At 36.1% G+C, this 16,532-nt stretch overlaps 1 protein-coding gene across 1 annotated transcript in view; it reads left to right on the top strand.

Moving 5' to 3' along the window:
- LOC132196423 (frequenin-1) overlaps positions 1-16,532 on the top strand; it is a 115,739-nt gene that overhangs the window by 67,577 nt on the left and 31,630 nt on the right. The window lies entirely within an intron of this gene.

Raw genomic sequence — 16,532 nt, 5'->3', positions numbered from 1 at the left:
ACTTTTGAAAAAATGAAAACTAACAAGAAATCTTTCATTAATCCAAAGAAAAATACTAATTTTTATTTTTTAAACATTGCAATGGTTTGTTTAAATTTATTTGTCTCTTTTTAGATGTTGAATTCATGGAGCTCTAACTTTGCTTTTCTTGAGAGGGCGTGAAAGAAATTCGCATTAATCTATTTACCAAAGTTCGTTTCCTCTCTGTTTATTTATCGCCTTCGTCGAACCTTTCTCCGGAGATTTACAGCACATTAAACATTGCAAATCTCCAATCAAACACATTCCACCCGAGCCGAAGGTGTCTGGAAAACGACGATAATTGATCATTAATCCGTCTTGAGATCGCAGATTAATCCCTTCTCTTGAGACGAAAAATTCGCTAGAACTATTTTCAGTACATCAAAATGCTGTTACCGAAGCTTTAAACTTTTACGGCCGCGCTCGTTAAATTTCAGTGCGGGCGAAAAAATAGGCATTAAAAATGGTTTCCGACGGCACGACACGCGAGAAATCTCAAGTCGTGCTTGCAGAGGAGATGATAAAACGGGGGATGTATTTGCAAGCTGTTACCAGAGCAGTGAATGGAGCTGCTGGTGGGTAATCAGGGTCGGCGTGTGCGGAGGAGGATTATCGATTCGCCATGAAAACAAACAACTCTGAAGGGCCGCCCTCTTTATTCACGCCTAAAATAAATGCATCGTCGTCTCGGGGCCGAAAACTCGGCGGCTTTTGTATAATTGTCGTTACACTTTGTGGAGATTGACCCTCCTCGCCCTCACTCTTGTCCTTTCCAGAAGCACCACTCTTGAGTTTCTTTCGCGCCAATTTAATTAAACTTTATTGTCGCCCGAATCCGGCGTCGTTAATTAAGCACGTGAGGCTGGAGGAAGAAAAACTTTAGACGCGCGCACGATTTTGCTCCGGAACAGCTTTTTTGCTAATCTAAAGGATTAGCCTCTGTTTTGTGGATCGCTATACTTTTTATCAGCAGCGAGAGGCGCCGCCAACTTATTTACAATTAGAGCAGCTTCCAAGGACGAAAAAGGTCAAAAGACACGCAAAAAGCAATGAAGCAATTTATTCCCGGATTTTCGAGGCAGTAATTAAACAGTCACGGTGACAGTAATTGGTGGGTTAAAAAGTAAAAAATGATTCTGGCATAAAAATATGTTTTGCTTTTAGGGATTTATTCCTCATAAATGAAACTATCAAAATTTGGTTGTGTTCGCAGTACTGTTTGTTCAGTAATGTCGTACATGTGCTAGATTTTAAAGTTTACCAACTAGAATATTAAATTTTCATTTGTAGAAGATAATTAAGTCTTAAGCATTGTCATATGAGATATGGTTCAATAATAATTGTGTGTTTGAAAATTTCAGTTTTTTCGATGTAGCGATTCGTAATCCAAATGTTTGACGTAAATTATAATGTCAGATATTGAAATTTTATTGCTTTAATTGGGCTGATTCGTGGAAACTTTCTTCAAATTTAACTTGGCAGATACTGATAAAAAAAGGAAAATTATCGAATTTTTTGCAAACTTTACATTGGTATAAATATTTTTGTTTAAATCAGCCATTGAGATGAAGAATTAAATTATTTGATTAAAAATAGACACAAAATTATTATGTTGCTTCTTAAATTACATAGAAAAAAGTGTATAATTTGGTCCAGTCATCGGCGAGGGAGCTCCGGAGTGTCACACAAAAAAAGAACGATGAGCCGCCAAAAGTAAAAGGTTGCGTGCAATTGACGGCTACGCTGTTTCAGTTTTCCACACGTTAATTGTTTTCTCATTAGAATAAAAAAAAAATATAAAATGTGCAGAATTTCCTTCGGGTTTTATGGCAATTAAATTTACATAAATATATTTCACATTCATTGAAAATCACAACGCAAAAAGTGTTAAAACCATACGGGAAAAATATACGAAGAAATTAAAATACATAAAAACTTTCCAAGAAGCCTATAGAGTCACATGGCCATGCCAATTTTCAAGCCCTTTCTTTCTATAAGGGGTTAAGTTATCCACGAATGAATCTTCTTCCGATGAATATACAATTTTTTTAAAATCAAGTAATAAAAACAATTTGCAAATCTTCGAAATTGAATCTAAAAGTAAAATTATCATAAGCATTAACATTTTGATTATTGGAATTTTAAATTAAAAACAAAAAATTTCTACAGTAGTTTTTCTTTCAAGTTGTCGCGTGTTAGCTTCACTAGCCGTCAACGCAGCTAGCTACTGAGCCCTGGCGCCTCGACAAGGCCCGCGACCTGACCAGGGAAAAATTTTTTTGGTGTTCTTTAGCTAGAAGAACTTTTTTTAGTTTTTTTTCTACCTACAAATACACCTCCACCCAATTACAACCAAAAAACCAAACATTAAAACACAATTACTTACAAATTCTCAACACAATACCATTTTTTGCAGCTGTCTTCTTCTTCTTTTTTCTTTCTTCGTAAAAAAAAAACGTAAAATAACGCACACACTAACACTGGCACAACCGAATTGAACGGGGAACGGTGAACGGTGGGGGGGTTTACGATGACCCAGAGGTGAGGCCCTGAGCGTCACCTGCTGGGGCGCGGGGCTCGAACCCGAGCCGTGGGCCACCACGATAACCGAATTCTGTAGTAGTGTTTACTACTGTATGCGAGACCGAAATCGGGTCCCTACCAACTTCCGGAGACCTTTCAGGGCGTACGGTACCCTTGGGGCATCCAACCCCGATGCCGCGACCCAATTACCTCAAATTCCGAAAATACCTAATTAGTGCATGGAATACAAATACATCACCATTAAATAACAAGAACACAATAAACACTGGCACAACCGATTTTAGGGGAACAGTGAACGGTGGGGGGCTTACGATGACCCAGAGATGAACCCTGAGCGTGACCTGCTGGGGCGCGGGGCTCGAACCCGGGCTGTGGGCCACCGCGATATCCGACTCTGAGAGACCGGGAAAATCGCGTCCCGACCAACTTCCGGAAACCTGACAGGGTGTACGGTACCCTTGGGGCATCCAACCCCGATGCCGCGACCCAATTACCTCTTGAAACCTAAATAGTGCGTGGATTACAAATACATCGTCATCAAATTACCAAAAATACATATACATAAATGATTTTTTACAAATACATATAAATAAGAGTCTTCAATCTTCTCTCTTCGCTCTTCTTTCTTCTTTCTTCTTGGGGCCCCAATCACGATGATATCCTAAAAATACACACTGACAAAATTACATCATGATTAATTATACAATACAGCATAAATCATAAAAAAATCATACATAAAGAAAATTATTAGTAACCAGCACCACCAAACATCCACACTCGCACACACACACACTCATGCATACTCTCCACCACCACCAAAATCCCTCCACCCCCCGAAAATCCACCACCCGCCGAGCCGTAGCAGGAGACCAGGGTCATCATGGGCCAGGGCCAGAGACTTTGGGACGCACCCCTCAGCCCATCATTGGAACCGGATTTACTATCCGCAAGCGGTTACCCCTCCTCAGGACCCTCAGATGCCCCCCTCCACCCCCAGAAGCGACCCACTCACCTGGACACTGCATGTTGGCAAGCCCTGGACAGCATCCAATCCGAAGACTCTGGACACTAACACACGACCACACCGACACCTCCGGCCACGATGAGGGCCAACCTCACACTGACGCAATATGATGCCACCTATGGCGTTGGTGGGTGTTTTTCTCACAGCTGATTGATTGTCTTCTTCCTTACACTTTTACTGTCGAGTTTCAGATCAAATATTTTACTTTTTTTAAATAAACTAAAGCTATACTGACTATTTTTTCCAGGTATTTTATCAATTTAAATTTATTTTCTGTAATAATATGGTTCCAAAATAAAGAAATGTATAAACGTTAAATTATTAAGGAGGGCGAAATAATAAACAAAAATTTATTATGAAACATGTTTTTTTTTTACCTTTTTTCTATTAAATTTATATTTGTAGCTCTCAGTCAGAAAATTACCTTAGTTTCATTAATTTTTTTGTTATTATATCTTCAGCTTTGTCTATCATAATTTAAACCTTATTAATCTTGCCCTTTTGTTACGTTGATATATTTTATTTTATCCTGTAAATTCCTTCCTGAAAATAAATTTAACATTTAACTTTGAGGACCAAAAAATTAATATAGTGAATAATTCCAGTCAAATGTTTAATTTTAAAAGAAGACCAGTTTTTTTTTAAAGCTCAGCGACCATGCACACAAGTAAACGACCGCGGCCGACGAGATTTCGGTTTCGGCCCAAAACCCAAGTGAGCATTTTATCAAGACGGGGGCAACCGGCGTGGCAGGCCCGTCTAGCAGGTTGCATAACTCGGAACAAAATAATTATTTCCAACCTTCAATCTTCATAATTTCAATGCGGTATGAAAAATGAATTATAAATTCAAAATATGATAGGAAATCTTGTAATAATAGAAATTTTTTAGAGTTCTAATTGAATATTTTAGTTGTTTAATCAAAATCTTTACAAAAGAAAGGATTTAATTTATTTTATTTTATTTTGGGTGACATTTTGGGTGACAACACCAAGTTTTTACTCAGAGATATCGATAAATTGACCTACTAGAGTTGTAAATAAAAATTTTGATAAGAGAATCAAGTTGATTTCAATTTTTAATGCCATTGCAGCAATGGTTCAGTAATGATGTGTGTTTGAAAATATTCAGTATTTTTCATTAGAGGTATGTTTGAGATTTATTTTTTATTAAAGAGTAACTAATAAAAAGAATAAATGTACATTGATTAAAATTCATAAAAACGCCAGCATTTTGCCCAAACAGTCAACAGGGGCTCTGTTTAAGATCTTATTTACGGAATAAACTTGGATGAATTTAATTTTTTCTGACTCGCTACTTTAACTTTTACGAACATCGTCTCTTATTGTCAGTGATTCCAAAGGAATAAGTGATGCATTCGCTAGCCGAGAAGGTTTTAATGTTTTACAGAAAAAAGGGCGAATGTAGGCCAAGTGGCGGGAAGTTTTGTTAGATACTTCCTGCGTTTCCACCTCCATGCGTTTTTTTTCTCGCGACCTTTTATTTTAATTTTCCCGACCGCAAATAAAAATTGCCTCGAGAAGTCTTATAATTTCAAATAAAAACAAGAGACTCGAGCAGAGTTTCATCATTTTTCTCCAAAGATGAAATTCCCGCACTTGTCAGCAAACCTCGTCGCTTTTCTTTTGCTAAAAGGGGGAAATTATTTTCCTCTTTGTATAGAAATGGCGATTGAAAGAAGCTGCTGGAATTTTGATCATCAACATTCATTTGAATAAGGTTTTGCTTTTGAATGACAATGTTCTCAAAGGAGTTAATCACTCTTGGCGGTCGAGCGAGTGGTGGCGACAGTGTGCGGTCTTCCCTCTCACTCTCGGCTGCCATTCGGAGAGAAAAGTTTGTCGGAACTTTCGACAAACTGCCATTCAGAGTTGGCCAACAGATTAACAGCAACGAAGTGCGAATGAAAGCGAACGCCAAAGATATACACTTTTGCAGCGCAAAACTCGTCTGAAAAGCCCTTTATCAAGAGGCAACAAAAATTTATTTCATCAGGAAAACGGTTCTTTCTTGGTAATTAATTTCACAGCCGGATTGCAAGCCAATAAAACGGGCAAATTGAAAATTTTATCGCCGCACAGTGCATTAGCGAGGAGCGTAAATTTGTGTCCTGAGGTCACAATCGTAAAGTCAAGTGAGAGATGGCGCAAAATTTCCTGCATCATATATCAAGCGTAAATCGCGCGCTCCATTACTCGAGATTTTAAGTGCTCTTCGAACGCCCTGATGTTGATGAAGTCTCTCATCCACGTTAAATTAATTGTGATGAGCTAAGATTGCAAAATATAGGTCGAACGGGCGATCAAATTGAAATTGCACCAACGCCTAGGGAGTCGCCGTGTCTACAGTTTCAATGCAACTGTAAATTGAAGAAACTAATGAGTAAAAATTGTTAATGTCATATTAATTATATCATATTAATTTGAATCACTGTTGATCCATAATATTGATTAAAAGCTTAATTTGGAGAAAACAATATTAAATTTTAATTATTTTTTTTTTATTTTGCTTTTTTTTAATTAATTATTAATTAATAAAGAAGATCTGATTGCTAACTTGGCCAAATCTATTGGTTACCATTGAACAATTCTGAAAATTTATGAATAAAAAATCTGAGTCATTGCTACGAAACTGTTAAAAATTATGAATAACAAAACGACAATTGAAAAAAAAGTTCACAATGATATAGGGATGATTTTTTTTTAAATTTATTTGGCTGAAAATTTACAGACCATGCATTGGGTTTTAGGCTTTTTTCAATTAAGTCAACCTCATTAGTTGAAAATAAAATAAAATAAAATATAAAACAAAATTCTTTGTTTGGAAAAATAAACCATAAAATAAATCATCTGTTTTCTCTCTGGAATCCACAATCAACTTTGATTTTCCCCTCTGAAATTCAATTTTCCTTCTTTTCCTATCGAATCAAATGATTTTTTTCTCTCTTTATTTTTCAAAAAAATATCACGTGCCATATTGGATATAATAATAAGTTTGTTCTGCCTCTATTTCTCTCCATCCCGTACTATCACAGCGCTTGATTTTCTGTCAGGAGGTTTGGGCTGTTCGCTTTGAACCAGAACGGAATATATCGGAGAGAGAGGTGAGCAAAAAAATCCCTGGAGAATAGAGTTTTGTAGAGCGAGGCATTGTTAGGAAAGGTGAGCAACGGCAGACGTGATTCAATACGATTCAGCAGCAATACACACGGCCTCTTTTACGGCTCCCCGTACGTGCATTTGCTTTTTCCAAGTATATATTTTTTTATAATTTTTTTTTCTGGTGCGTGCACGAGATGGAAATTATATATTCGTGACTCGGTGGCTCGGAGAAAACTCTCTGCCGATTGATTGAGCCTCGCCCTTGCGCGAAAAGTACAGGAAAGTACTGCAGAAAGCGAGGCAAGGGCGCGTGCTTTCGGCGAAAACGACGCCTCTTTGCACAGCGATAGAGAAGACTTGCTTTTTGCGACGCACGTCTCGTCCGAATGATGCCGGCAGCAATATCCGTTTTGGAAAGTTTCTCGCTTTTTTTGAAGTGCTTACGTCTGGCAAGCCTTTTTCGTTAGGAAAATCCAATACAAATATTTGTGAATGCTCTTGAAAGGAGGGGAAATTTACAATGGAATTTGGAATATAATTATTTGAAAATCCAAATTTTTTTAATTACTTGTTATGTTAATTTAATTGTTAATGCCCATAGACCTAAAATCAAACGTTGAAAATGTAGACCGGTTGCTTTAGAAAATAATCGGCATTAATCAAGAAATGTGGAGTTTTCACTTTAAAATAAAAATTATTTAACTTCTATTACTAAAATTTACTAAAATTTCATCCACATCAAAAATATATTTAAAAGATTTTTATTTTTAATAAAGAAAACTGTTGGACGCATAAAAATAAATATTAATTAAAATTTTATAAAATATTAACCATAATTTCAGCTTATGTTACTTTTTTCAACATTCTCTTCTTTTCCCTTTCATATTTTACATTTTAGTGCAGGGTGAATTACCTGGGTGTTGAATTCCGGTGCTCGACGAGTCCTTTTTCGCCCACCCAAGGGATTATGCAGCACGCACTTTACGTTGAAAAGGAGTGCGAGTTAAATTCGCGGCGCGCAGAGCTCATTTGTGAATGTGCTCGGAAAAATCCACTTCTCATTCGGGAGGTCCGACGAAAAAGCAAGTGCGGCTCGAGCGAAAATGCAAATTACATTTTATAAACCAACGCGTCTGAAAATCCCTGTTGGAAATTAGAGGAAAGGGCCACCGCAGTCCTGCGTGTTCTCGAGAGTGACCCTCGAGTGACCGAGGCCCGGCCGGACTCGATTCGCAGCCATTGAAGCAGTTTTGCGGTTTGCATTTGATGCGCCCACGGCAAGTGCTTATGTTTTGCAAAATGGATTTGATTTTGACCTTAATGACATGACGAGCAAGAATGTTAAAAATTAGAGGATAAATAATTATCTGACCTAGAATTAAACTTTATAAAAGTGAGAAGTAAAGTGAGAAATACGTCGACATGCAATATTTAATTCAATCAAAAAAAAAAAATTTCATTCTTGATATATCTCAATGTGTTGAGATGGCCTGTGTGTATTTTGATCGCATTTTATCTTCATGTGTGGTCGTAGTAAAAGGTTTAATTTTGAGTTTGTACTTAGTCTATAGATATTTTGCAGCTATTGTTCCAGTGCCTTTCTCAGAATATCCTGAGATGATTCGTGACTACCATGACCTTTAATGCGCATTTAGGTCTGTGTGTTTTTTTGAAATTTGAATTAAAAATTAAAATAAATAAAATGCCATTGGAATTCCATTTAGGATCGGATAATGCAAAAACCGTTTTGAATGCGATAATTAATGAATTTAATATGCAGGGGAGCTCTTTGCGGGCGGCGTCGGTTGCATTTGACGCGGGGGTGGTCTCGTCAGCCGATGAACTGCGGTCGCTGCAGGCGCGCACGTGTTTGTTTATCGATGATGGATTAATGTCCGCCGGGAATGCGGAATTGCGGTGAGTGTGTTTTGACGACATTATGATTTATTATGTGCTTAAACCACTGATGCATTTGCAAATTGATACTTTTTCCAATTAACTGAAACAAGGAAGAAAAAAGCAGCAAATTAACTCTTCTTCGATTAAGACGGGAGAAAAATTTCCTCAAAACTCGATTGCAAAAGAGCCCCGCAGCGGCACTCTCATTTCTGTTTCATTACATCGGGGATGTTAAAAAGTTTTTCCTAATCGTCGATCGGGCGATGAAAAAGACTTGATTGGATCGCTCCGACAGCTAAGTGGCTTGAAGGGAATTTGGGTGTGCAACGCGAAATAAGTTTCGTCGGGAGGGGGTGTGGAAGGCGCGGTTAGGCTAACTTTGGCAATTTATTTTAATGAGGCGTAAAACATTATGTGCGCCGTCCTCTGGGGAGAGGCCACAGATAATTTTGAATTAAGACTGACCTCGGGCCCAAAAGCCGCCCGTGAATTAATCACAGCCGGTGACCGCTCTCGAGAGAATGGACAAACGCCGCATGCACGAAAACGCTTATTCAAGTTGTATGTACATAGAACCGTGTAACTTCAGAGATATGAAATCAGACTTTGACGTCGAGAGCCCTAAAGAGCTGGAAAATAAAGCATTCCTGTTCTTAACTCACGAACTTCATATTTATGTTCTTTATTATTTAATTTATTCTTTACTTATGAGTACTATTTATATTTTTGTTCTTATTAACGCTTATAAATGTTTGTACAGAAATTACAATTTTTTCAGCCATAATGCAGTTGAGAAATTCGGTTCAAAAAATTAAAATCAAAAGATATAGAAATTGAAGTGATTTTGTTATTTTACGGTTACCTGAAAACCACTTACAATTAATTTTACGCGCTTGTAAAATAATTATATATGAAATTATTATGAGAAAACACGCTAAGGATCTAAAGCTGTTATTTCAATTTCCTAAGACGAGGCGTATGAATAATGCATTGAAGATTAAAAATAATGGAGTGCTAAGGTTTAAACTTTTAAATTTTTAACAATTTTGCAGTTTTCTTTAGAGTTAAGCCTTTTTAAATTTTGGAAAAGTATCACATTTTATCTTCTATCAAATTTGTGGGTTTTGTGCAATGTAGCATATTAATGAATTTTTCAAGGAGTTTCTTAAACTTTGATAACAATTTCCTAGTTTGAAATAAATTTAATATAATTTTTGAACGGTATCAAAATGTGTAAAACCTAAGAAGTTATATCAAGAAGAAATGAATGGCTTTGTAAGATTGGAAAAAGGAAGCACATATTGAGGGAAATTTGTTTATTTTGCAATATTAATAAATAAAATATTGGCTAAAGTTCATTTTAAAAGTAGTTTTTTGAACTTATGGAACCGATCTGATCTTGGGTTCTAATAATTCTACTAAAATCTTCTCAATGATAAAAAAAAATGTTAAAAAAATTTCCAATAATTCTACACTCCATAACATTTACTTTTCTTATTTCAAAGTTTCAAATTTTAGGTCAGAGTCCCCTCTATGCTCGGCGCCTTCCCTGTGCTCCTTTTCCAGCGGTTAAATTTGCATGAAAATGCATTTCGGCGTTTTCAACACTCGTAAATTTTGCCTGCGAAAAATGACGCTCCCCCTCGGCGAACGTAAATTTCGATTTGATCTCTTTTTTTTCGAGCAGCGCAGGCAGTTTACAAAACTTCTTTTCCACCAAAACGGAGGTGTGCGCGAATCCATTTATAATGAATTGGATTTGACGCCAAGTATAAAGGTGATCCCGCAATGCGGCGCGCATCAACAACAACAACAACAACAACAAGAGATAAGCCTTTGTGACACATCAAACTGTCGTTAGGCGCTGCGAAATGCGTCGCGGGCCGCCCGGGGGTGCGAGGAATTAGAGACAGAGAGGGCGGAAAATTGAAGGTGGTTCGGCGCGGCCGACACCTTAATGGCATAGTTGGCGTGCCACCAACAAATGCCAACCCGCGGCACCGGGAATTCCGAAATTGCGCCCCCACGTGAATTCTGATCCCCTGCCAGTCTCAGCAGAGATATAAATAGAGAGAGATCTAGGCCAAATTTTCCCTAACGATCTTGTCCCTTAATTATTCCTGGAAAAAGTAAGAATTTGAACAAAAAATATACAAGAATTTATGAACTTGATAATATTTCTAATATTGTATACACTTTTTATTATTTTCAAAAGAAAGAAAAAAATGAGAAATTTTACACTCATAATTATTTCCCTATAATAATTTCAATTAATTTTGTATTGCAATTTTTAGAGTAATTTATTTTGCTAAAATTATCAAAACAAAAAAAGTTTGGTTTACCAAAATTTTATAATAAGAGACGGGAAAAACTCAAATGTTATTTCTATTAATTCAACCATCAAAAGAAGTTTCATATTTAAAAAAAGATGTTAGTAAAAATTAAAACGGTTAGAATTGTCAACCTCAAAAATTGAAAGGGGTAGAAATAAAAACTTCTGCCATGATTTCCAAACCAAATATACAAAAAATCCCTAAATATAAACAAAAGTAAATTATAAAAAAAAGAAACTGAATTAAAAGAATAATGATATTATGCTTTCCTTTTTGTTTACATAATATAATAGAATTTTATATTATTATATTTATTTTATGAAAATTTGAGAAAGGCAGAGCGTACAATATCCACCGTGTTTATGTGAAAATATGAGCTGTTTTTGCCTTTGAAATTTCCCAAATTTGACACTCGTGTCTGTAGCCCGAGCGGCATCATCAATTTCACAAAAGAGCCGCGTGTATGTTTGTCCGCAGTAATATAGTTGCACGCGCGCCGCTCCAGTAATTTTGCACGGAAAACACCCGGCGGCGCCGCGAAATTCGTTATAATATGGTAGTGCAGGGACCGCGCGCGCCCGTTTCGATGAAATTGCACGCGAAATAATTGCCGAGCAAATGTTTGCTCCGTTTAAAATTTATAATACCCACGCATGCAGCAGCCAGTCGTCTCGTGTGCCGCAGGTAAATTAGAAAAGTTGATGTAATTTATGCCTTTGTGTGCACCGAGAGGGAGAGAGAGAGAGAGAGAGTTATATCTCCGAGAGAGAGATAATGCGAATGTGTTTTCCCGCACTCGGTGCACAAATTCTGCTGCCGTGGCTCTCTCCCTTTATCGCATGCATGTTTTGCATGAAATATTTTGATAATCACGTGTGAGGGCAAAACGCTATTTGCTCACGCCAGCACGAGGACAATAAAATAAATTATGACTTGTTTCACAAAAGATTGGTTTCGAGCGGTCTTTCTCTTTACGCACCGGATTTCATTCAAAAGTTCACTCCATAATTCCTGAAACTTCAAATTTTTTTTCCAAAATGTTCATTTTAAAATAAATGAACGAAAAATTTGGTTAAAAGTTATTGATATTTTTAACAATTTTAAATAGAAAAAAACGCAAAATAAAGTGTTATAAATTTAGGAATTTTTATCTATTTATAGCAAGCATTTGCAATCGTTTTAAATCAACAAATTACTCATAATAATTCATTAAAAGTCGTTATAAGCAAATAAACAGTTTACAATTGTGTTAAGAAATATGGCTACAAACAGTACCCAAAAACTTGTCATTTTTTCTGTAAAATAAAAATAAAAATTAATTTAATAATGAGGTTTCGTTCTTCATTTCAACATGATAAGCACCTTAAATAAATGGTGTTCAATCACAAAAAAATAAAATTTAAAAAATTAAATATTAATGATCCTGTTGGCACTGCAAAATGTGTTTTAAAGTGTTATGTACTAATTTTTTTTACAAATATTTGAAGGTAATTAAAGTTTGTAAATTTTGAGCACACGATTAATTTATTTATTTATTTAATTTTACAAAGTCCCTTGATTTTTGTCAAAGATTTATTTCTAAATTTCTTGAAATCATAAATTTTTGGAATTTTAATCTCTCGAAAATTACCAGATTCATGAACGTTTAACTGATCTATTACGATAAACCAAACGTTATACCTGGCTGTGTCTGGTTTAAAACGCAATGCTTGAGCCAACAATAGCCCTATCAAAATCAGAAATGTACCTGCACATATAATAAAGCTATAACATTTTACAATTTAATACTAATTATCTCAGAATTTGAGCATAAAAGCGCCTCTCAGACACAATTATGCTTTCAAAAGTTGAGCCAAAAGGGCCCTTAATATTCACACCGCACCCATATCTGCCCAAATTTGCTGATTACAAATTCCATTAGCTGAAGGCGCAGACAATGCCGATACATTTAGTATTTATATACACCACCGGGGACCGAGCCGAAAGCCATATCGCCAAATTTAATTAAGCCGACACACTCTCTGACAATGACCCCGTAATGAACGTGAAAGCAACTTGTCTGGTGCGGAGCGAGTCGAGAATAGCCACGACTCGCGTGACTGACAACTTTGCACTGCTCTCTCGGCAAAGGGCAAATTTAATCTTTGGATTTTTAATGCTACACGCTGAGCTCTAAATCCAATCTCGATCAAACGACCCGCCAACATGAACCCGACGAGATTTTTAAAACGCGACAGCTCGTGAAGAAAAATAAAAAGGCTCATTTCCGCGCAGTAAATTAGAAAAATGTCAAGGATTTTGTGAAAGTGTCATTTTATTTTCGTCCTGGCTGCCGGTGACATTTATTGCAGCCCCTGCTTTTTCACAATATTTTACTTTTCTCCTCTCAAGAGGGGTCGAAATCGCATTTTTGCCGAGCACACACTGGTGGGCGCCATCCATGCGTGTCGCCGAGTGTTTTACACCTCCCTGTGTTGAACGGCCCCGAATTCGACCGAGTGCAGAACGCCGCACACACACACTTCAAAGCTGAATGAACCGTGAACACTTTTGTAAAGCTCTCTCTGCCGAAAACCTGCCGACCAGAGGACACACACACACAAAGATTAAAGGCAGGAAGAAAACTTCAAAACTATCAGCACCCTTTTTCCTGATGAAAAAAGTTTCAAAGAGTTTCGGATGATAATTTTATAGATTAACCGACAGCTTTAATTTCATTATTTTATGAAAGTGTTCTACAGTCACTATTATATTTAATTGAATTTAAAAGAAAAAATTAAATGAAGAGATTGTGATATTTAACTAAATTTATTTTACAAATATTAATATTAGTTTCAATGCAAGAGAAAAAATTATTGCTTAAATTTTATTACGTAGTGAATATTAAAATATTTTTTAGGGAAACTTTTGGCTTCTTTCATTGTCTAGTTATTTGCTGTTCTCAATTCCTGTGTATAAATTGAAAGGACTAAAAAAAAGTATGTGGCGCCTTGAAATCCATCTGGCTGGGGATAGGAATAAGAGAGATATAAAAAAAGAAAAGAAACTTTCTTTGGGCGTTCGTGCATGCAACGTGCTAATGCAGGGCGCAACTCGACTCCCCTTATCTTCCGCCGCACATTTTTACTTTTCTCTCTCTACATGCAAGGGACGATAATGTGTGCAAAAGTTCGCGAAAGGCAGACGCGCGTGTTCTATTGCCAAGTTTCGCCGTCGGCCTGGCTCGCGATTTATGGAGTCACGAAACGAGAGAGACGAGGAAGAGGATGAGTGTCTCCGGATTTTTAAACTGTCCCTCGCTCTTCTGCAGTCGTAAAAACTTTTGATTGCTCTTGCATTTAGATGATTTCCTCCGAGACCTCAATTAGAATATTATTATCTGTCAAATTTTAATGATTTTGTTTTAGGACGAGGAACGCAAATTGCACATAATATTTTCAATCGGTTTACAGTATTTATTTATAATTATTTGATATTTTTGTGTATTATTGTTGTTATTAAAATATTTATGTATGGTTATCAAAATTTGATATTTAAGGAGTTGAAAAAATTTAATATGAATTAGAGAAGAACGGAGAAAAAAAAACAATTATTAAGCAGATCCAAAAAAAAATTAGGCCCAGTTTTTATTTATTTTTATTTTTTAGTCACTTTCTGAAAGATCGCGAAATATCCTTGTGAAAACACGATGTGAAAATTCCTAACGAAAGCTGGAAAATTAAATTGAAATTATGGGAAAAGGTCAATGAAGGATATTTGGACTAATGATTGAAATTGGGGAAGCTTAACAATTTTGCTAAATTAGAAATTTTTGGTTCGTGTTAAAGGGATTTACTGCAAAATTTTGTGTATCTTAATAACCTTTTTAAATTCATTTATTTAATTGTACTGAAAGTTTTTGATAATTTTATGCTGCTTTAGTTGTAAGTCTGCAAGATGATAATCGTCTGTTGCCAGTTGCAAACCTGCTTCGTTCTGAGGTACGTTCGTGTCACATCCATAATAGACCGAGAGTGCATCGGAGTTCTGCAGCTGCAGTCTGAATTATTGCGAAGCCGCAACATGCACAGCCGAATGCCCCGCTGGGCTCTGAATTAATTTATTCGTTGTGTGCAGTGCTTGCGACACGGCAATTGCCTCTCAAAGCGATCCAAAGGAGCCGCCGAGACATCAATTCACCTCTCGAGCTGTGTTTGCGCTTTGTGTTTCTGCCAACCGACGATGGTGACAACAATCAATTCTATTCCACCGTGTGATTACGCTGACCTGCGCCGATTATTAAACGTAATCGTGTGGGTCGTTTCAATAACAAACTCATTCTTGTCTCTAACACGAAAATTACATTTATTCTTAAAAATAAAGTTTTAAATTGAAAAATCTATTAATTAAACAATATTCTTTTCTCTTTTGATGAATTGCATTTTTTTTTTTTAAATTTTTGTTTAGGTCAAAATATGAATTAATACAAATATTCCAAATTTATAGTCCTTGGTTGGTCTATAATTAGGAATAATAAAAATTATTGCTCAATACACAATCTGAATTTTAATTTGAAATTTCTCTTTTTCTGAGCAATTGTTCAATTTAATCACCAAAACAATTGAATAACTTTCATGCAAAATCTTGTAATCTACTAATATTTTCAATATCTAACCATTTTTCTATTACAAATCATATAAACTTTATTATTTATCAACTATAATTTTAAATCCAACAAAAAATTTTTAATTCTTTTATTTTTATTTACACCTGCACGTGTGATTTTATGCGACGTCCTCGAGGGCTTAACCCTAATCTACCCGGAAAATGTAGAGGGCTTTTTTCTTGCAAGCTCGGTGCACAACAACAGTGTTGATAAATTCATGGAGTGGTCGCTGGCGACAAAGGAGGCTCCGCCGGTCGTTGTCGCGCGCGCGATGAAAACGACGCCCTTGCCCTTTCAGAGACGGGCAGCCCTCTTTATCCGAAGGAGCGAGAGCAGGAAAGAAGCAAAATAAACTCACGGGAAAGTTGTTCGGCGCGGAAATTGGCCCGCGTGCGACTCCGGCTAGAAGTTTATATATGAAAGAAAAAAAAAAACGCACTGCGTGCTGAAATGGGGACCACTTTTTTGGCTCAAGTGTCGCAAACTTTACTAAGGTCCTTCAGTAAAAATCGTGTTACTCCAAAGCTGCATTATTTTCACTAGTTTCTGAGAAGTCATTCAAACGTCTCACCAGTAAAAATATAAATAAAGTACAAATACAGTTAATAATTTTTACAATCATATTTTCGTAAAGATTATTTAAATTTTTTTTTAAATTGAAAATATCAAATATTTTACTCTGATCCAGCTTTTTTTTGCTAAGTGTATACTTTAGAAGTAATATAATTTTTTGTCACTGCTTCATCAAAATATGAAATTGGCATAGATCCAATGATTTCGTTTCTTTTTTAATTTTAATCTAATTTTCAATCAAAGTTTTAAATTTCCATAAAAAAAATTAACTTTTCCGTCAATAATTGATTTTTGTTTTATTAGTCTTAATGAAAAATTTATTATCACAGAAAAAAGTCTCTTGAACTTACTTCCCGGAGTAAAAGTTGAAA

The sequence above is a fragment of the Neocloeon triangulifer genome, unplaced genomic scaffold (genome assembly GCF_031216515.1).
Source record: "Neocloeon triangulifer isolate White Clay Creek 2 clone unplaced genomic scaffold, ASM3121651v1 ptg000012l, whole genome shotgun sequence".
Classification (NCBI taxonomy): domain Eukaryota; kingdom Metazoa; phylum Arthropoda; class Insecta; order Ephemeroptera; family Baetidae; genus Neocloeon; species Neocloeon triangulifer.
This window is presented reverse-complemented; position numbering and strand designations above follow the sequence as displayed.